Source organism: Gracilinanus agilis, chromosome 1, assembly GCF_016433145.1.
Source record: "Gracilinanus agilis isolate LMUSP501 chromosome 1, AgileGrace, whole genome shotgun sequence".
Taxonomy (NCBI): Eukaryota; Metazoa; Chordata; class Mammalia; order Didelphimorphia; family Didelphidae; genus Gracilinanus; species Gracilinanus agilis.
The window spans coordinates 241244279-241268479 of NC_058130.1; the positions used below are offsets into that span (position 1 = coordinate 241244279).

Genomic DNA, 24201 nt, shown 5'->3' on the forward strand with positions numbered 1-24201 from the left:
TAAGCATTTTTCCATGATTCCATGATTCATGTTTTTTTCCCTCCCCTTTTCCTTCTCTCCTCCCAGAACCAACAAGCAAGTCCACTGTATTATACACGTTTCATCATTCAACATCTATTTCCATATATTCATTTTTGTAATAAAGTAATATTTTAAAAAAACCAAAACATCACATTCTATACCCATATGAACAAGTGATAAATCAAATGTTTTTCTTCTGTTTCTATTCCCACAGTTTTTCTCTTAATAGGGATGGCCATTTTTCTCATAACTCCCTTGGGATTGTCCTGGATCCTTTCATTTGCTATTAGTAGCAAAGTCGATTACATACGTTCATCTGAAAGGATAATTCTGGGAATAGACTAAACTAGATGCCAGACAAACTGGGGATACTCTCAAGTCAAGTACTGACAGTCAAGTAACTGACATCTACCAACCAGGGAAAAACCAATGAAGTAGGTTCTTTATGGCTTAAAGGAGACAGGAAGTACTAACAACCTGGGTTTATTGATATTAAATGAGGGAAGTGGGGAAAGGAGTTTTCTATACTAAGGAATAGCCCTAATGGTTTAACTAAACTAAGTTCTAAACTAAGCTAAACCTCTAACTAGAATAGGGGACTGGAGAGGAGGGCTTCTCACTTCAGTGGTTCAGTGATGCTCCAAGATGATCGTAGATGTCACAAGAACCAGGAAATAAGTCCAATATACAGCCAGTCAATCCAAGACCTGCTCTAGCGAGTAAGGTAGATAAATCTGCTGTCCACCAACAGATAATCCAGACTTTTCCTCAACGTAGGCCATGATAGTTGCTTGTAGTATCTTCTTCTCAGTGATATCCCATACTGTCAGCTCCTTGGATATTTAGCAAAGCTGAACCACACAGGAAAAAAAAACAAAACAAAACAAAAAAAAAAACCAACCTCCTTCCCTTCAGCTTGGTCACAACTACCCACTCTTTTCAAAACCCCGGCTTCATTCAATTATGGAACTCTCAGGTCTTTAGAGACAGCCTAACAACCTGGGTGCTAATTTCTTAATTTCCTCATTACACATCCCATAATGTTTCAGTTTTTGTGTACAATTTTCTCCTGGTTCTACTCATTTAGCTCCACATCAGTTCATGGAGGTCTTTCCAGCTCCTATGGAAATCAAACATACCTTATTGCACAATAGTATTCTGTCACCAACAGAAACCACAATTTGTTCAGCTATTCCCCAATCAAGGGACATGCCCTCATTTTCCAATTTCTTACTACCACAAAGAGCATGGCTATGAGTATTTGTATACAAGAATTTTTCCTCATTATCTCTTTGGGGTACAAACCTAGTAGTAGTATTGCTGGATCAGAGTATGCATTCTTTAAATGTCTTTGGGTGCAATTTCAAATAGTCTTCCAGAATGGTTGGATCAATTTGCAACTCCACCAGCAATGTATTAGTGCCCCAATTTTGCCACATTCCCTCCAACATTTATTGTTTTCCTTTACTGTCATATTGGCCAATCTGCTAGGTGTCAGGTGGTACCTCAGAGTTGTTTTTATTTGCATTCCTCTAATCAGGAGGAATTTAGAACACTTTTTCATGTGACTATTGATAATTTTGATTTCTTCATCTGAAAACTGCCTATTCAAATCCTTTGACCATTTGTCAGTTGGAGAATGGCTTGATTCCTGGTACATTTGACTTAGTTCTTTATGTATTTGGAAATTGGACCTTTTTCAGATAATTTTGTTATAAAATTTTTACCAGTTTGTTGCTTCTTTTCTAATTTTGGTTGCAATGGTTTTGTTTATATAAAAACTTTGTTATTTAATATAATCAAAATTATTCATTTTACTTTTTGTAATGTTCTCTATCCCTTACTTGTTCTTAAATTACTTCCTTTCCCATAGACCTGAAAGTTATACTATTCTATGTTCACCTAATTTATTTATAAACTCACTCTTTATATTTGTCAATTACCCATTTTGAATTTATATTGATAAAATGTGTGAGATGTTGATATAAACCTAATTTTTCCCATGGTGCTTTCTAATTTTCCAAAAAGGTTTTTTTAAATAGTGAGTTCTTGTACCAAAAAGCTGGGAACTTTCGGTTTATCAAAAACTAGCTTACTGAGGTCATAGACCCTAGTCTATTCCATTGATCAATCCTTCTATATCTATTTTTTCATCAGATCCCTTGATATTCTTGATCTTTTGTTTTTCCAGAAGAACTTTGTTATATTTTTTCTAATTCTATAAAAGAGTTTTTTGGTAGCTTAATAGGCATGGCACTGAACAAATAAATAAATGAATGGATGGATAGATAGATAGATAGATAGATAGATAGATAGATAGATAGATAGATAGATAGATAGATAGATAAATGAATAAATAAATTTAGGTAGGATTGTCATTTTTATTATATTTAGCTCATCCTACCCATGAACAATTAATGTTTTTTTTCCAGTTGCTTAGATCTAATTTTACTTGTGTGAAAAGTGTTTTGTAGGATCATTTTCTAATTAAAGCAACAAGGAGACTGTTTGATGGGGTGGATGTTAGAAGTGAACTTAACGGTGTGGTCTATAAATAGTCTTCATTAACTTTATATGAGTGATAATCCCTTGTGATCTAACCTGATTCAACTCCTTTCTAAGAAGAGATGTTTTCAATTCATCCTCTTTTATACCTAATATTGCTGTAAAGACTCAACATTTCATGTCAAATAATCCTAATTTTGATATGAGCATTTTACCTATTGGGTAGTTACTTTGAAATATGTAAATAAATAACCCCATTCAGGTGGTGGAGTGAGGGTATTTAGTTCTTTGTCTTTTCCTTCATCATTTATCTCTTTTGGATATCATCTCAACCTCTCTGATCCTATAAATCTCTCTTCTATTCTATTTAAGGAATGTTTTATGAGAGATCTAACAACTTTCTCCCTCCAGTGGGAGTTAGCAGGGCAATACATCATCCAATTTCATAAAACTGACATCTCAAGTTGTCCAAATTTCCCTCTCCCATAATGAAGTGCTCATTGACTGTCCCTCATGTCACCCTTCCTTGTCTTGGTAGAGCTTTTTCAAGCTGCTACAGATTTCTCCCTTTCTATTGGCTATAGTTACCAACTACTTCCCTCTCTATAATATGCTTCCTAATTTTTTCTTACCTAGCTACTACTCTAAAAAAGGAAGGGAAATTTAAGTGTTTCCAGTCATAAACTATGCCCTCTCCTGTTTTGCATCTCTATCACCAAATAGAGAACATTCTCTGTATTATTCATCTGTTTATAATACTCATTTTTAATGAAAGTTATAAATCCATTTAAAATTTAATTTACATTTTCCACCTACACTCCTGCTAATTTTTCCAGTCATAACTTATAGTTAGATTTGTTTTAGCTTATTGATCTTTCTTACTTCTTCTCATTCAAATAATATGTATAGCAAAGTTTTTGCTTTTCTTTTCATAAAAATTAAAAACAAACAGAAATATTCCTTCACCTCACATTTATATTCTTATCTGCTTCTAGTCACATGAAAATCAATATTTCTTTTATATATTCTTTTAAAGTATTTAATTTTCTACCTCTTGGTTAGTTTGAATGTTAAATATACTTCATAATTCTGAATTCCTTTGAAGAAATGATTTGAATTATTCCCTTTTATTCATAAGCAATTATTTGCCTTGGGGCTTGAGGTCAATTTTCAGAATATGAAACTTCAGTGTCCCAATGTCCTTTTCTCTTTAAAATAATATATTCCAGTATTCTCTCCCTTGGCATTTAGAGTACTGGCATGATCCTTTATTTTTCCAATTTTTTTTCTTTCCAGAAATTTGAAGTTTTCTTTTCCCTTTTTGCCTACAAAATTTGCCGTTTTATGTTGTACTTCTGAAATGTGTCTACCATATTTCTTAATGTTTTAATAATGAAGGTTCTTTTTGTAAGTGTTCTACAACTTTTTCAATCAGAATTTTGCCATCTATTTCCAAGGAAATACTTTTATATTACTTCTCGAGGAATAGTTTTTTTATTTCCTTTTGAATTCTGTCTTTCTGGAAAACTCTAATCCTCAGATCATATTTTTGTAAAAGGTTCTTGAAATTCAGTATGTTTTTTTCATAGTTTTCAATTCTTTCATTCTTGTTCTTCAATAGTCATAACTTCTTCCAGCTCTGACTCAATTGTTCATAATTTCTGTTCTTTTTTTCCTTATGTATCTGCAATTTTCCATTAAACTTCTATTTTCCCCAAGAATCTTCTGCCACAGAGAGTGTATTTTGTTCTAAATTTCTCTAGTCTATGGCTAAATATACTGATTTCTTCCTTAAAAATTTAAATGTATTTGCTTCTTTTTTAGTATCTTTTTGTTTGATTCCTTTTCTGAATCATTATGGAAGTACTTGGAAATATTTCATTGACATTTCAGAGACCTTGCAGATTTTTATTTTTGACTGCTTTCCTTAATCTCATTTCTTGAAATATGAATGTTCCTTTTCTTCTATACCTATTTTTTCATTTATATTTCCCAGTGAGGCTTTGTAAAAGAGAAGAGAGGAGAATAAGCTTTTTTGTAGAGCCTATTACATGACAGACATTTTTCTTTTTTAAAAAAATATTATCTCATTTAATCTTCACAACAAACCTCTGTGGTAGATACTCTTATTATCTTTATTTTATAATCAAAGAAAATAAAGTTAGGTGACTTGTACAGGCTCGTACAACTATTAAGGACCTAAAAATGGATTTGAATTTGTGTCTTTCCGACTCCAGTCCCAGCACTCTATCCATTGGATTGCACTTAAACACTCTCCTGATTTGTTTACAGCATTTTTGCTAAAAATACAAGCTTAGTTCCAATCCTTTCCCATAAAAAACTCCTGTGCTATTGGGCCCTCCTCCAACCTATGTTACTTGGATTTGTTCTCTCTGACTTTTTATGAGTGGATTAATTTGTTTTATCCTTCAAAGGGTTAAAATAACCATTTAGAAAACTACTACAGTGAAACTCTTAATTGCAACTCTAAATGGATATATTATCTACCTTTACCAGTCCCATTCCCCAGGTCTCCAACATCCTTTTTGCAAATGACTGTCTGAATTTCCCAAGCTGGTCCCTTGGGGCTAATTATGATGGTATCAGGAGTGGTTCCTTCAGTATACTCCTGAGTGTTGCTATCAGAAACCTTTGTACATGAAGTTCTGTTACTCTTTTATTGGCAGTACATTTCCTCCTCTGCTATTAATTAATTTTTGCAACTGGTATATTCCCAGTCTCTTTTCTTTCCACTTTCTTTCCCCTTAGCCTATACTTTCTTTCAGAATTACTTTGCTTTTTCTTGTGTCTTAGAGCTGGTCATAAGCCTCAGATTAGCCAGATTCACTGCAAGAGGATTAACTCCACAAGTATGACTTCTAAAATTGTAGAAGTTAGGGGAATAACAAGGTTCTTCTAGATCAGCAGAATAAGAAGTTTGAGAAAGGGTTAAGGTAGACTCAAAGGCAGGATTCTTTGAAGCCATGGAAATTCCATATATTGTGGGATCAAGAAGCACTCTAGGAAACTGGAAAAAAACATTGAACTCCAAAAAAATATATTTTCTAAAATTTCAACACCCATGAGAGTCAAGATTAAAATAATATGCATAAAGAGGGAAAGAAAATGGGAAGCTAAAAGTATTAAGAATGTGTGGCTCCCTTAAAATTGGGACCCAAGCAGTACTGGTGGAATTCTGAACTGACACAAACACTGGAGCAATAAACCTATATAGGTCATAAACCTAAGCATTCCCTTTGACTCAGCAATATCATTACTGGATCTTTATCCCAAAAATATCATAGATAAGGGGAAAGGACCTATTTGAAAAAAATATTTTTAACAACTCCTCTTGTACTGGCAAAGAATTGGAAGCTGAGGGAATGTCCATCATTTGAGGAATGGCTGATCAAGTTGTGGTATATAGTAGTAATGGAAAACTATTGCACCACACAAAGTGATAAGCAGGATGAGTTCAGAAAAACCTAGAAAGACTTATGTGAACTGATACAAATTAAGGTGAACAGAGCCAGAACAGTCTATTAAGAAATATAAATACTATACAGTGATCAATTATGAAGTACTATCATCAAGACAAAGTTCTAAGATAATCCCAAGGCATTCAAGAAAAAAAAATGCTATCTACATCCAAAGGAATTATTGGAATCTGATTGCAGATTTAAGTATGCCATTCTTCGCTTTATTTCCTTCATTATTTTTTTTTGATTGTACATGTGAGATGTGTCTTTTGTCACAACATGGAGAATATGGAAATATGTAGTGCATGAAAGGATCGATATAACCTATATCAGACTATTTACTACCTTGGTATTGGGGGAGGACGGGAGAAAGAGAATCTGAATCACAAAATGTCAGAAAAGGAATGTCAAAAATTGTTTCTACATGTAAGTTAAAAAAATTGAATGAAAAAAAAAGATGTAAAAAGTCTGCCTTCCCTTTGAGGAACTTATAAGTTGTTCTTGACTCATATTTACTGTAAACAGTACCTTGTGGTGGGTTCTTTCACTTATCTTCTTTTCATGATTGCTCAATCTCCTGCCTTTTAAAAACATATATTATATTGTTTCGTGAGAGAAAAACTGTCCCCAGAGAATCCCTCACTTTATTATCTTCACAGGATTCTCCCCTCTCTCCTTATTTTAAAGGACCCTATTGTGAGTAAATTACTTTCTGGAAATATACTGATAGCTTACAAGAAGCTAATTAACATTTTTGGCAGTCAGTTATTGAATTCTGCCAAATTGCATGTGCTATCATAGCTCCTGTAGGAATCACAAAATTACAAAATTTGAGATTTGGAAGGGATCTAAGGGTCAACTAATCCATTCCATAGATGAATGATACCCAACTATATCTAACAAGTGGTTGCTCAATATCTACTTGAATCCATTGGCATCTGAGGAGGGGAAGTAAAGAACTCACCACTTTCAAATAATTCATTCTACTTTGGATAGTTCCAGTTGTTTACAAGGTCTTGCTTTTCTTGATGTAAAACCTAAATGTGTCTCTTTCCAGTTGCCATATATTGCTTTTTCATTCTGACTTTTTGGACTAAAGAGGAGGTCTAATCACTGCTACATGATGGATATCAAAATAGTTTAAAATAACTTTTAAGTAACCTCTGATGCCTCTCTTCTCCTGTCTAAGTTAGAATGAATTAATTGGGGTGGTGGAAAGCATGTATTAAGTGATTACTATGTTTAAATCTCTATATTAAGGACTACGCAAAAGGAAAAGTAACACATTCCCTGCTCATAAGGAAAGAAGGCAATTATGTTTTACAGTATGCACTTTACACATATTATCTCATTTGGTCCTTATAATAAGCTGGGAAGGTAGCTGCTATAATTATCCCAATTTTAATGTTAAGGAAACAGAGGCAAATGTATTTTAAGTTATTTGCCCAGGATCACACAGTACATGTTTCAGGCTGGACTTGAACTCCTGATTCATAAACTCATTTCTCCAATTATCAGCATTATCACCTGACTACCTCTAAATTTTAATAGACAGACAATATATATAGGAGGCTACAGCTAATATCAGCTTGAATGACAATAGGGTGCAGTAGCAAGAAAGATGGAAATGCATTTTTTATGTTGTCACTGACATTTGTAATATCATTTGGTTTTGAGTTTGAACCATTTTTTTTGGACCAAGGATTTTGGTGATACAAATTTCCCTTTATCAATTTAGTAACAATGAATGAGGTGAGAACTATAACATTGTATAGTATTGATAATTGACAAATTGCATTTCCATGTGAGTTACTTTTCTAGATGATTACTACATGATGACCTTCTTAGAAAGAAAGAGGTGCTTTAACTGATTTGCTTATTTCACAGACTCAAGCCTTTTTATCATCTCTGTTGGTCTTTGTTTGTAGATTCTTCAGCTTCTCAGAGTGTTCCTTGTGCAGTAGAGATTCAGAACAAACATAATACAGCAGAGTAGGCTCCACTAAAGGTAAAAACAATGGATAATCACTATCCTATTTCTCAATGTTATATCCCTTGATGTAGCCCAATATCTATTAAGTTATTTTGGCTATTATAGCAAACAACTGACTTAAATGAATTCGCTGTTCATCAACACTCATAGATTTTTTTTTACAAATATAGTTTATCCCTGCTTTCCCTATGGAACAATGATTTTTCATAGCCAAATATAAGACTTACTTTATATTTATAGATATTTATTGTCCTCTTATTAGATTCATTCCATTTCTTTAACTTGTTGAAATCTTTTGAGATTCTGGCCATCTAATCCAATGTGTTAGATATTGCTTTCAGTTTGGTATCATCAGCAAATTCGCCAATCACATTAATTCAAATCATTGATTAAAATATAAAATAACATAGGGCTAAGCATTGACACTTAGGTCTTTTACTGGAGACATTACTGCATATAGACATGGAGACATTAGACACTCACTTTTGATTTCAGCTATCCAAGACATCCAGAATCCACCCAATTACACTATGGTCTAATGTCCATGTTCCTATCTTCTCCATAGAGTAGTTTGAGAGACATTTTTTCAAAAAAAATTGATAAAATCTAAGTACACTATATCATTCATCTCATCTAATAGTTTCTTTATACTGTTTTTAAAAAATGAAAAAAGAAGTAGCAAAGTTGATAGAGTGCTGGCCCAGGGATCAGGAAGACTCATTTATTTGAGAGTAGTCGAAATCTGGTCTCAGACATTTATTAGCTCTATCACCCTAGGCAAGTTACTTAACCATTTAGAACAACCACATCTTTCTAATCACTGCTTGCCTTTCCAGATATCTCTTTAAAAATCCCTTCAAGAATTTCCTTAGTGTTATGACTAAAATCTCTGGTGACTGTATCTTACTTTTGTACTTTAAAATAATTTTTAAAAGGCCACAAAAAAAAAAGAAAAAGTATGAGCTGTGTGTGGCCAGCTGTCTAGGTCTCCGAGCCACTTTCTCCCTAAGTAGGCTACACTGGCCCTGACCCCGAACCAGCACCTCTTTAGTCCTTGGATCCATTGGAAGAGAGCAACTTCTTGTCCCCTCATCTAATTTATGTCATGTTTAGAATGGCTGCACAGTACATATATAGCATGATAGAAAAGAAGAGTGAGGACCTCATCCTTGGCCTCAAAGAGATAATAGTTCTGAGATTCAAATGTTAAGAGTTTTTGCTTTAAAATCAAAAGGTTGGTTTGGGGTGCCAAAAAAGCTTCAAACTAATATTAACTTTCTACACTATGAATCAAATTCGAATTAACTACTCTATAGTTTGCAGATTCTGTTTCTACCCTCCCTCTCTCCCTCTCCTCTCTCTCTGTCTCTCCTCTCTCTCTCTCTCTCTCTCTCTCTCTCTCTCTCTCTCTCTCTCTCTCTCTCTCTTGCTCTCCTTCTCTCTGTCTCTCTCTCTACTGCTCTCCTTCTCTCTGTCTCTCTCAATTTCATTACTAATACTGGGGATCCATCACAAGTAAGATGGAAAGATGTATTCAAATCAGATTATGAGGGATTTTGAAAGTCAAGCTAAGAAGTTTCTATTTTACCTCCAAAAGATAGAAAGCCCCTAAAATATTCATTCAATTAAATTAAAATAATGAGGCTGATTTTAAATTAATAAAGTTTATTAGAATTACTTGGATAGATAAAAGATGAGAAATAGATAGAAAGGGAGAGATTTAAAGGGTATTTTCCTTATTGCTCCATTTAGCTTGCTAACCTAAGACTGCCATTAAGGGCCCCCTAGAGACTAATAGACAAATCCATTCAGGACTGAAACACAAGAAGTAAGGAAGCTGAAATTCCCTTTTGCCTCAGTTTATCAAATCTTTTCTCTCCCCCTAAGTCTCACACATCATCAAGTCTTGGGAGCCAACCATGGCTTCCTATTTTGCCTTGGCAGTCTAGGGAGCCAGGGTAAGGGAAATCGCCCGGCCTCCTGTCTCACGATATTCTTGATGCCATTGCTCCAAGTTTCAACTTCATGGCAGGTAAAGGTTGTGTACAAAGGGGAGGGTCAATTCCCTTTTGCATATACCGACAAGATGAAATTCTCTTTCTCTAAAATTGATCTGGCAGCAATGTGTACAATGAATAGTAGTAGAGAAAGATTAGAGTCAGGAAAAATTTAGAATTTAAATAGAAGACACAATAGTCTATCTACAAGGTGATAAAAGTTTAAGTAATGAGAATAGAAAAGTCAGGAAAGATGAGGGAAACACCTCAAAGATAGAGTTTGGAGAACTTGATAACTGAAGGAAGAGTCAAATCAAACATGACTGAAATTTTCAGTCCAAGTGATTGTGTGATTCATGGCCCCTTTGATAGAAATCATTATTAAAATAATATATCCAATTTCTTAGGGAAGATTAGGAGCTCAAGGTTAGCCAGATGAGATGTCAAGTTATATTGTAAGTTGCAACTTGCAATCGAAGATATCTAGTATCTAGTAATTAGTGATTCATGACCTGAACACTAAAAGAAGATCAAATTTGGAAGTAGTTCATGTTGATTTCAGCATCTAAATGTATATATCCACACAGTAATAATAGTTAAAGAGATAAAAGTAGAAGAAATCAATGAAAAAGGAAATAAAGAGAAAGAAGAGACAAGGACTATGTATTAAAATATGAGAAAGCAAGCAGTTTGCAGGAAGAAGAAGAGAAACCATTAAAGGAAAAATAGAGAACTGGGAAAATAATGGGAGTATGAACACATAATCACAGAATAAGGTATAAAAGATTCCATTTTTTAGGACTAGAACAAATGTGTAGCTGTGGGCCAAACATATCTTGTCTTATGTCCAGAGAAATCCTTAATTCTCTTAAAGAGATGGTCAATGGGCATATCCCTAATCCTCCACTGAGAGAGGCAATTAAGGTCCCAATAAAGATAATTTTGCCTATAAGTCCATCAAGCTGATCATTGAATTCCCCTTATCAACTCTTTACTGAATGATGATTGAATGAATAGATGAATAATAATCTGTTTACTATACATATACTATATTTTGTAGTATATATATAATTACAAAGTATGTAATTATATTATATACATGTATATATTATACCCTTAGGCACTGTCATGCTTGGTTTTCCAAAGTTTTTCATTTTAGATAAAAGCCTCATATAGTCATATATTTACATCATTAAGCAAGGAATGAAGTCTACAATTATTTGGCAAATAGTACCTCTTTAATAGAATTATACATTGAAACTTGGCCCATAAAGTTTTTATTTCTTTCTTTCCGCAGTCAAAAGAGCCATTTGAGTGTCTTGTCACATATGCAGGCATGTGTAGTCTTACTAAAAAATCTTCTAAATGCCAGCATTGTGTAGGGCAAGGAGTAGGTGTGCAATAAAAACTTACTGTTGACTTACAGCTGAAGTTTGGAATTGGATAATTCCTGGGTGTGCTGGTAAATCTGGCATTAAACAGCTGGGCACCTGAGGACTGAGAAGCTGCGCTCTGGGAGGGAAGTCCTTTTTATAACAGAGAATGAGTGGAGCAGGTGTCTGTGGACTCCAAACACTGCTGTTGCCGCTGCAAAGGATAAAGAAAGGAAAACACACACACTGTACACACACACACACACACACACACACACACACACACACACACACACACACACATCCCTATTCCCAATACAGAGGGAATTACTGGGCACAGAACGAGACACTATTATTCTTAGTGAAATATAAAAACAAGTCTCATAATAGTGCGTAATGAACTCAGAGGAGGAGGCTCAAGATTCACCATGGAGGTAAAAGTGAAGGGTTCTGGGGAGAAGGAAATATCTTTCCAGTCTAAATCAGAACAGTAAACCTTTGCAAAATGCCTTGTTCACAGTAGGTTCTCAAGAAATTTTGCAGAATTTAATTTAAATTTATCATAACCCAGGGCTCTCTCCCATTTATGTGAGGACAACGTTATTTTTTATTTCTTTGATTACCAAGGAATAGAGATTAGGGGGGAATGCTGACAAGTCTCAAAAGGAAAAGGAACAGAAGATACAAAATTTAACGGTATTTCACTTCTTTTTTGGAATTTCAAAAAACCACAAATGGGAGAGGAAGTTAGGCAAAATTATTGCAATTGACTTAGAATGAATTAACTCATAGATTATTAGTGCTAAAAATATTTCATATATAAAGCATGTAGTCTAGGCCTTTGTTTGTACAAACAAGGAAACGAAGATGCAAAGAACTTAAATGACATGCTCAAAGTTAAAAATTAGTGGAAGGGCTGCTATAAGAACTGAAGCTCCTAACAGTTCAGGGTGCTTTCAAGTAAGACTTCAAGGTTTCCAAAAAATTCTGATCTGCAAGTCTGTCTGAACATATTAAAATATTATAACTCACTGGACTGCTGATTTCCCATATTTACATATTTTGGGCATCTATAAGTTATTTTCAATCAGATTTTGGAGGTTTCTTCTATATAGCAAGTGAACACTTTTCAATTCACGTAAAATGATAAACACTGATTTTCTTTTAGTGTAGATATTTTGTTATTATCATAGTTTTTTCAAAGGTAAGAAATTATTTGAAAAATATGCATTCCCAAAACTCTCTCCATTGGCATTCTCATTAAACTCGTGGTTTCAGTTTCTACTATAGGTAATGCTTAAATGTCCTTTAGCCCTAGACGTTTCTTCTGAACTCCAGAGCATAATTTCTAACTGCTTATAGATCTCTCTATTACTAACATCTCAAACTCCATATGTCCCCAAATCAGATTATAATCTTCTCTCCTAAACTTACTTTTTTCCCATGACTTAATTCATTACCTTGAAGTCATATTTGACTCTTTTTCTCTCCTTCATCTCTTCTATACAGGTCCCAAGTATCCTTTTCTAATTTATTCTCCTTTAAGATTAACTGCTTTTCCAAAAGAGAAAATATTTGAGGTACAGCATCTCAAATATGTACATATTAAGTGCTTAATGAATGGTTATCACTCCAAACCCAAAAAAGTACAGGTCCTACCATGTCACACATACACATACACACACAAATTAATAAACTGCATTGGATCTGTATTACGATTAGGATCAAATATAAAATTATTTTTTGACATTTAAAGTCCTTTACAATCTGTCTCCTTATTTTTTTTCCAGTATTTTTCTACTGTATTCTTTTTCACAAACTGTAAGATATAGCTATATTGGCTTGAATTTCTGTTCCTTCCATAGGATATCCATCTTCCAACTTCATGTCTCCACAAAGTCCCCCATGCAAGACAATTTCTCTCTGTACTCTTTTTTTTACAATATTATTATTTATTGACAAGAAAAACATATCTCTTTTTAAAAATTAATTCCTTATACATAAATTTGTATTTTCTTACTTGTTTGAGGTGAATGGAACAACAGTTTACATATGATATTAGAAATTGGGTGGGGGGTAGGGTGAAGAAGGGAATTTGTTCCCAAAGAGCATCAATGTATAATTCTTCAGTCTCTTATGCTGAAGAAAACACTCAATAATTCTTCTTTTATTAATTTAAATTTATTTTTTGTTTATTTATTTATTAAAATAACCAGGGAACTCTTAAATTCCTTGGCTTCTTGAGACTCAGCTCAAATTTAACATTCTGTAAAAGATGCCTTTTCCCATACCTTCCAGTGCCTTCTGTTGAGATTTTATTCTATTCCCACTGGACATATTTATGTATAAAATTATTTTTATGCTATTTCTTCCATTATAATGTAAGACCCTTGAATACAGTACTTAAAAGCATGTTTTATACATAGAAAATGCTTAATAAAAGCTTCTTGATTAGCTTATCACTGCACTAGCCTTCTAAAGGATTTTCCTGCCTTCATTTTCTCCTGTTTGCAAATTCTTCTTAGTTGCGATGTCATAATCATCTTTTTTACACACATATGTATTCCTATTATTTCAATGTTTAACAAAAAAACAAAACAAAACAAAATTTCATTTGTTTCCTATTGCCTACCAAGCATGTTTTAAAATACATTTCCAGGTCATTAAAAGAATCTTCACTAAATATTTTCTTTAAGAACAAGAAACATATAAACAAAAACCCTCTTACCTTCCCTCTTTGAATCAATACCATGAATTGTTTCCAAGACTGAGAAGTGATGAAGGTCACATAGCTAGGAAGTATCCAAGTACAAATAGATATATACATATATATATATATATACACATACATAAATATACATATATACATACATACATAAATATACATATATATACATATATATGTATATTACAGTATGTCTGTGTGTGTGTGTGTGTATATATACACACACACACACACACACATACTGTAATAAGGGGGTAATGTGGCTGATAACAGGGGAGCTGGTGGTACAAGTGTCACCTGGCCAGGGAGGCTGTAACTACTGTAGCTGGTGATTTGAGACTGCCAAGGATGTGTAGCCTGGGCTGAGATGTCCAGTCAGTCTCCCTGCTATTTGTAGACTCCTTTAAGATGGAGAGTGAGGAGCCCCTCACTTCTGGAGTGAAAGTAGTACTCAATAGAAAGTGAAGCTCACAAACTTCCTGAACAAAATGGATGCTTCCCAGTATTTCCTTTGTAGTCAAGTGGTTGCTATTCTCCCCTCTCCTCCGCCCCTTAGCCCAAGATGATGTTATAATTAACTACAGGAGCTCACAGTTTCAGGCTAAGGGTTTATTTAAACACAGGAGGGAAAACTGAGGAAAGATTGTTTAGGGTCTGGAGAAGTTGTTGCTAAGGATGACTGGCCAGTGTTGGCAATGGGCCTAGAAGGTAAGGTCAGGCTGAGGGAACCAGCCCCTCAGCCAGGGATAATTTTCACTGCCCTGATGTTATGTGATCCACTAGCTAGACAGATGGAGTTGAATTGGTTTAGGGGTGTCCCTGTTCCTAGGCTGACCTAATCTAATTCCTACCCATGATCTACAACCCAATCTCCCTTCAATCTCCCTTCCACCTCCCTTCAACCTCTCAGGTTCTCCAAGGGGAAGTCAGGGGGTAGCTGGGTGACTGGATGAAAGTCAAGGAAATCAGAACCCCCAGGTTGATTCTGCAGGGGTATTTATAGTCCCAGCTCAAATGTCAGGTCTTGGGACTGGCACCTGCTGGGCCAAAGTTCCCTTCTCCTAACTGCCAGGATTGCCTAGGGTAATTTGCAAATGCAAGAGATCTTGCATAAATCCTGCATTACCATACATATATTCATATACATTTATATCTGGAAGCTTTGAATTTTAGCTATGTTTCTCTAAGACTTTTAATTTTGGAATTTTTTTCAAGATTTGACTGGTGGGTTTATACTTTGCCTTATGGTTCTAAATCAATAGATAATCAGAATTACTCATTTTATATCCCATTATGCTCTCTAATCTCTTATTTTGTCATTCTTTCATTATCCATAGATCCAGTGAATAAACTACACCATGCTCCCCTAATTTGCTTTACATCTAAATCATGCACCCATTTCAAACATATTAGTATATAGTGTGAGATATTGGTCTACATCTAGTTTCTACTAAACCTCTTTCCAGATATCCCAGCATTTTTCTCAAATAGTGAGCTTCCCAAAAGCTGTGATCTTTATGTTATTAAACATTATATCCCTATGGTCATTACCTAGTATGTATTGTGAACCCTATCTATTCCATTGATCCACTGTTCTATTTCTTAACCAGTATTGGATTTTTAAAAAGTGATTACTACTTTATAACACAGTTTGAAATCTAGTATGGCCAGGTCACCATCTCTGACATATTTTTTCACTGATTCTCTTGATGTTCTTCATCTTTTTTTTCCTTCCAGTTGAATTTTATTATAATTTTTCTGCTACATTATCTGTATGATTAATATAGCATTGAACAAATAAATTAATTGACATTTTTATTATATTGGCTCTTCCTACTCATGAGTAATTAATATTTTCCACTTCAGATTTGAAATTATTAGTGCTAAAAGCATATTGTTATTCTGTTCGCATATTTCCTAGGTATGTCTTGGCAAATAGATTCCCAAATATTTTATATTATCTGGGGGTTTTTAAAGTGTAATTTACCTTTCTCTCTTTTGCCAATTAACTTAATTTTGGTAATATAGAGAAATGCTGACCATTTATATGGGTTTATTTTATATCCACCAACTTTGCTAAAATTATTATTACAACTAGTTATTTTAGTAGATTCTTTAGGACACTCCAAGGATGCTATTATGTAATTTACAAAGAGTCATAGTTTGGTTTCCTCATTGCCTATTTTTATTCCTTAAATTACATTTTTTATCTTATTACTGTCATGAGTATTTCTAGTTTAATGATTTAGTACTGAAAATAATGGAGAAATGGATATCCTTGTTACACCCCTGATCTTATTGGGAAGGCTTCTAGCTTCTCCCCTTTAGAGATGAAGTTTGCTGATGGTTTTTAATTAATACCTCTTATAATTGTAAGGAGGGGCAGCTGGGTGGCTCAGTGGATTGAGAGCCAGGCCTAGAGACTGGAGGTCCTAGGTTCAAGTCCGGGCTCAGACACTTCCCAGCTGGGTGACCCTGAGCGACCCATTGCCTACCGGTTGTGGCCCTATGCTCCTAGAATGGAGTCCCAGGATAAAAATAAAAATAAAAATAAAAATAATTGTAAGGAAGGCACCATTTATTTCTATGTTTTCTAGTGTTTTTTGATAGGAATGAGTTAGGAATGGGTGTTGTATCTTGTCAAAAGTGTTTTCTGCATCTATTGAGATAATCATATGATTGTTGTTTTTGTTATTGATATGGTCAATTATGTCAATAATTGCCCTACCATTGAATCAATCCTGCAATCTTAACTCATCCCTGGTTATAGTGTATTACTTTTGTGTAATTTATTTCTATTATCTCTTTACTAGTATTTTACTTAACATTTTTGCATCATATTCATTAGGGAAATTGGTCTATCATCTTCCTTCTCTCTTTTTGATCTTTTAGGTTTAGTTATCAGGACCTTATTTATATCATAAAAGGTATTTAGTAGGATACCTTCTTTGCCAATTTTTCCAAATAGTTATATGATATTTCAATTAATTGTTCTTTAAATGTTAAGTAGAATTCACTAGTGACTCCATCTGATTCCTGGGATTTTTACTTAGGGATTTTATTAGCTACCTTTTCTCAGCCTTTTATTGAATGTGATCTGAAAAAAAGGATGAATTTAATATTTCTGCTATTGGTTGTAACATTTTCTATCCTAATACATTGTGAATTTTTGTGTATATGCCATGTACCACTGTGAAAGAAGTAAATTTCTTTCTATTTCTATTTAATTTTCTTTCAGGGTTCTACCATATCTAACTTTTAAAAATATTAGTCACCTTAACTTCTTTCTTGTTTATTTTTTGGTTAAATTTATCTAGTTTTGAGAGGGAAAAGTTGAAATAGGTTTCCAACTAGTGCATTTTTACTGTCTATCTTTTATTATAACTCATTTACATTTTTACTTAAGTATTTGATACCATATCATTTGGTTCATGCATATTGAATATTTATATTATATTGTTGTCTATGGTATCTTTTCATGAGATATAGTTTCCTTTCTTATATCTTTTAAATTGATCATATTTTTAAATTTTGTTTTCTATAAAATCATGCCCCTGTCTTTAAAAAAAAACAAAAACAAAAACAACTTACCTTCTAAGAATTAATACTAAGTACTGGTTCCAAGGCAGAAGAGAACTAAGGACTAGGTAATCCCTCTTTTTCACCACTTAATTCTACTTTTTCAGCCTAATGTAGTCAACTCACATCTTACCCTCTATCTATGTATACTCCTCTTAATTGTCCAAATAATGATAAAGATTTCAAGAGTTACACTTATCATCTTTCCATATTTAAAATTATTTAAAATCTTAAGCTTTCTAAATTTGCTGTTTACCTTTTTATGCTTGAGTTTTGAATTTGAAAATCAAATTATCTGTTCTCCTCTAGTTTTTTCATCAAGAATGCTTGAAAGTTCTCTATTAAAATCAGTTTTGCCATGTAGATTATTCTTCCTTAAACCTTACTCCTTTGAACTATAGAATATCAAATTCTAAGTCCTCTAAAACTTTAAATGTAGAAACTGCTAAATGTTATTTTTTGATGACTGGTTCACAATATTTGAATTGTTTCTTTCTGGTTGTCTGGAGTATTTTCTCTTCGACTGGGAATTTGTATATAATATTCCTGGAAGTTTTAATTTTGGGATCTATTTCAGATTGTGATCAGGGGGTTCCTTCAATTTCTAATTTGTTCTCTCTATTTCTATGATATCAGAGCAGTTTTTTCTGGATAATTCCATAAAAAATGACTTCAAGATTTTTTTCATGGCTTTCAGGCAGTCCTTCAATTATTATAATGATAATAATATCGTAATCCTTCAATTATCTCTCCTTGATCTATTTTTATGTCAGTTGTTTCTTCCAGTGATAGTTTTCACATTTTCACATTTTCATCTATTTTTTCATTCTTTTCATTTTGTTTTATTTTTTGATGCTTCATGGAGTTATTAGCTTCCACTTGCCGAATTTTAATTTTTAAGAAATTATTCTCTTCTTTGATCTTTTCTTCCTCTTTTGCATTTGGTTACTTATACTTTTTGAGGAATTGATTTCTTACAATATATAATATAGCTCTTATAATAAATATTTCTGTGCCTGAGGCCAATTCATTTTTTTTTTTTACTTTGAGCCTTTGTATATAGCCATCTTGACATTCCTGTTCCCTTCTGAGTTTTTGTTGAAGTTGAGGTTGAAATTGCAAAACAGTCTGTAACTAACAAGACCATGTTGGAAGATCTGAGAATGGATGATGAAGGGGATGATGATCCAGTTCCTCTACCAAATGTTAATGCAGTGATATTAAAAAAGATAATTCAGTAGTGTACCCCCCACATGGATGATCCTCCTCCTCCTGAGGATGATGAGAACAAGGAGAAGAAAACAGATGATATTCCTGTTTGGGACCAAGAATTCCTGAAAGTTGACCAAGGAACCCTTTTTGAACTTATTCGGGCTGCAAATTACTTAGACATTAAAGGTTTGCTTGATGTCAGATGCAATACTGTTGCAAATATAATCTAGGGGAAAATTCTATAAGGGATTCGCAAAGCATTCAATATCAAGAATGACTTTACTGAAAATGCAAAAGGAGCAGAAATAATAAATGTAACCTCAGATCATAATGCAATAAAAATAGTTATTAGTAAGAATACATGGAGAGCAAACCAAAAACTAATGGGAAATTAAATAATATGATTCTCCAAAATAATTTAGTGAAAGAACAAATCACAGAAACAATTAATATTTCATTGAAGACAATGACAATAATGAGACATCTAACCCAAAGTTATGGGATGCACCCAAAGCAGTTCTAAGGGGAAAGTTGATATCACTGAGTACATATATTAACAAATTAGGGAGGGCAGAGGTTAATGAATTGGGCATGCAATTTTAAAAACTAGAAAATGAACAAATAAAAATCCTCAGATGAAAACTAAATTAGAAATACTAAAAATAAAAGGAGAAATTAATAAAATTGAAAGTAAAAAAACTATTGAATTTATAAATAAGAGTAGAAGCTGGTATTTTGAAAAAAAAACAGATAAAATAGACAAAGTACTGGTTAATCTAATTTAAAAAAGGAAAGAAGAAAACCAAAATAATAGTATCAAAGATGAAAAAGGAGACCTCATCTCTAATGAAGAGGAAGTTAAAGCAATCATTAAAAACTATTTTGCCCAATTATATAGCAAAAAATTTAGTAATCTATGTGATATGGATGATTTGCAAAAATATAAATTGCCTAGATTAACAGCAGAAGAAATAGAATACTTAAAAAATCCAATATCAGAAAAAGAAATTGAACAGGCCATTAAAGAACTCCCTAATAAAAAATTGCCAGGGCCTGATGGATTCACAAGTGAATTCTATCAAACATTCAAAGAACAATTAATCCCAATACTATACAAATTATTTGATATAATAAGCAAAGAAGGAGCCTTACCAGACTCCTTTTATGACACAAATATGGTACTGATTCCAAAGCCAGGCAGATCAAAAACAGAGAAAGAAAATTACAGACTAATTTCCTTAATGAATATAGATGCAAACATCTTAAATAGAATACTAGCAAAAAGACTCCAGCGAGTGATCAAGAGGGTTATTCATCATGATCAGGTGGGATTTATACCAGGAATGCAAGGATGGTTTCCCATTAGGGAAACCATCCACATAATTGACCATATCAACAAGCAAACCAACAAAAACCACATGATTATCTCAATAAATGCTGAAAAAGCCTTTGACAAAATACAACACCCATTCCTACTGAAAACACTAGAAAGTATAGGAATAGAAGGTTCTTTCCTAAAAATAACAAACAGTATATATCTTAAACCATCAACAAGCATCATATGCAATGGGGATAAATTAGAAGCCTTTCCAATAAGATAAGGTGTGAAACAAGGATGCCCATTATGACCTCTTTTATTTAACATTGTACTAGAAGCACTAGCAGTAGCAATTAGAGAAGAAAAAGAAATTGAAGGTATTAAAATAGGCAAGGAGGAGACTAAGCTATCACTCTTTGCAAATGATATGGTGGTCTACTTAAAAAATCCTAGAGAATCAACTAAAAAACTAGTAGAAATAATCAACAACTTTAGCAAAGTTGCAGGATACAAAATAAATGCACATAAATCATCAGCATTTCTATATATTTCCAACACATCACAGCATCAAGAAGTAGAAAGAGAAACATCATTTAAAATTACCCTAGAAAATATAAAATACTTAGGAATCTACCTACCAAAGCAAATACAGGAATTATACGAACATAACTACAAAACATTTTCAAAAAAAAGTAAAACTAGATCTAAACAATTGGAAAAACATTGAGTGCTAATGGGTAGGATGAGCTAACATAATAAAAATAACCATTCTACCCAAATTAATTTACTTATTTAGTGCTATACCTATCAAACTACCAAAAACCTTTTTTTTACTACATTAGAAAAAAACTATAACAAAGTTTACTTGGAAGAACAAAAGATCAAGAATATCAAGGGGAATAATGAAAAAAAATGTGAAGGAAGGTGGCTTAGCAGTACCAGATATTAAACTATACTATAAATCAGCGGTCATCAAAACAATATGGTAATGGCTAAGAGATAGAAGGGAGGATCAGTGGAACAGACTTGGGGTAAATGACATCAGCAAGACAGTGTATGATAAACCCAAAGAGCTCAACTTTTGGGACAAAAATCCACTGTTTGACAAAAATTGCTGGGAAAATTGGAAAACAATATGGGAGAGATTAGGTTTAGGTCAACATCTCACACCCTACACCAAGATAAATTCAGAATGGATGAAAGACTTAAATATAAAGAAAGAAACTGTAAGTAAATTAGGTGAACACAGAATAGTATACTTGTCAGATCTCTGGGAAAGGAAAGATTTTAAAACCAAACAAGAGTTAGAGAAAATTAAAAGATGTAAAGTAAATAATTTTGATTATATTGAATTAAAAATTTTTGTACAAAGAAAAACATTGCAACCAAAATTAGAAGGGAAACAACAAACTGGGAAAAAATCTTTATAACAAAAAATTCTGACAGAGGTCTAATTACTCAAATATACAAGGAGCTAAATCAATTGTATAAAAAATCAAGCCATTCCCCAATTAATGGGCAAGGGACATGAATAGGCAATTTTCAGATAAAGAAATAAAAAGTATCAATAAGCACATGAGGAAATGTTCTTAATCTCTAATAATTAAAGAAATGCAAATCAAAGCAACTCTCAGGTACCACCTCACACCTAGCAGATTGGCTAAAATGATAGCAGGGGGAGTAATGAATGAATGTTGGAGGGTATGTGGCAAAATTGGGACATCAATGCACTGCTGGTGGAGTTGTGAACTGATCCAACCATTCTGGATGGCAATTTGGAACTATGCTCAAAGGGCTATAAAAGAATGCCTGCCCTTTGATCCAGCCATTCCATTGCTGGGTTTGTACCCCAAAGAGATCATAGATAAACAGACTTGCACAAAAATATTTATAGCTGCGCTCTTTTTGATGGCAAAAACCTGGAAACCAAGGGTATGCCCTTCAATTGGGGAATGGCTGAACAAATTGTGGTATATGTTGGTGATGGAATACTATTGTGCTCAAAGGAATAATAAACTGGAGGAATTCCATGTGAACGGGAAAGACCTCCAGGAATTGATGCAGAGTGAAAGGAGCAAAGCCAGAAGAACATTGTACTCAGAGACTGATAAACTGTGGTAAAATCGAATGTAATGGATGTCTGTACTAGCAGCAATGCCATGACCCAAGACAATTCTGAGGGATTTATGAAAAGGAACACTACCCACATTCAGAGGAAGAACTACAGGAGCAGAAACACAGAAGAAAAACAACTGCTTGGACACTTGGGTTGATGAGGACATGATTGGGGATGTAGACCTGAAAAGACCACACCCATGTAACTATCAATAATGTGTAAATAAGTCTTGACTGACCACACATAATAAAATCAGTGGAAATGTGAATTGGCTACAGCGGAGCGGGGTAGGGGGGTTGAGGGGGTAAAGGGGAAAGTAAAAACATGACTTATGTAACCATGGAAAATTTTTCTAAAAATAAAAAATTATTATTAAAAAAAAAAAGAATGACTTTACTGAAGAAGAAGAAGCTCAGGTACACAAAGAGAACCAGTGGTGTGAAGAAAAGTGAAGTTTTATGCCTATTGACACTGTAACTGTAAGGATAGTTCCAAATAACTAGTTGCACTGCTCTGTTTATAATTGTTAATATTAGACAAATGCAGCAGCAAAATCCATTGTATTGTATTAGCAGGACATCGATTGTTCTCATTGCATGTCTAGTGTTTTTTGAGTACAGAGTCTAATCCTATAATTCTTTAACCAGTATAATCAAAAGTCTTTTTTTACTTTGATCTGAATAAAACTGAAACTGTTTGGGTTCTATATGGAAAGTGGCACTTTTGACTTTCCTTTTATTATTTTATAAAACAGTTTTGTCCAGTTTTAAACTTTAGTTTTCTTGCTATATGACTTACCCTTTAAGGAATGTTGGCATTGTAAATAAAACCACTTGCAAAAGTTTTCCAAAATAGAATTAACAAAGTGTTATCTTTATTCATGAGTTTGAAATGGACAAAAGACTAATTGAGGTTACAAAAAAAAAAAAAGGTCTAAACCAAATAGCTATTGCTTACTTCTGAACTTATTCCTTACTCCCAAAATTCAGCGTCCATGAAAACATTTCTATTTGTCAGTCTTTCTATTTGTCTCTATCTCTGTTTCGCTTTGCCTCTACCTGTTTTTTCTAACCCTCAATCTTTTTTTCTCCATAAATATATATATATACATACATGTGCATAAATATGTACATGTATTTATACATATGAATATATGCTTACGTGTGTGTATATTAAATTGTAAGTCATTTAAAGGACTGAGGACTATCTTTTGTTCCTTTTTATATTCCCTAGAACTTAATACAGTGTCTGGCATATAGTAAGTGGTTTAGAAAAATTTATTTACTCCCTGAGTAAATCTAACTACTTAAAGCTTAAGGGAAATCTATGTGAATCATTAAATAATAAGAAAACTTATTTATAAGAAATTAGTTTCTGGATATTGTAATGTGGCTCTTACAAACAGACAAATATAACAGAAAAAAAAGAATTTAAAAAACCTGCACAGATTATTTTTAAAATATATTATAAATTTCAGTTATTGAATGGAAATCTCAGACAGTGTACTTTTTATTTGACATTGCACATTAGCCAACAGTCTCATAAAAATGAACTGGAGCACAAAGATTGTAAAAACAAAAGTAGAAAAATCAAGTACCATCATTAATACTACATAAAATCATTTTTAAAAATCAACTAAATGAATAGCAACAAAGGAAACAAAATATTTTATAATAAATGTAATAAACTATAAATATAATACATATAATAAAATATAAAACTAAATGTTTTTCTTAAGCAATGTAAAAATAAATCACCAAAAATAAAGTAACTATAGGAAAGAAAGCTTTAACATTGAAATAGCATATCCAAATTTAAAGAAGTAAGATACATTATTTGAGAAATACTTGAAACAATCTCAATAAAATCAGAAACAAAGGAAG

General features: G+C 33.2%; 1 pseudogene; it reads left to right on the forward strand.

Annotated features, from left to right (window-relative positions):
• Positions 1-676: 676 nt before the first annotated feature.
• On the forward strand, positions 677-22770 carry LOC123250343 (annotated as a pseudogene).
• The last annotated feature ends 1431 nt before the right edge of the window (positions 22771-24201 follow it).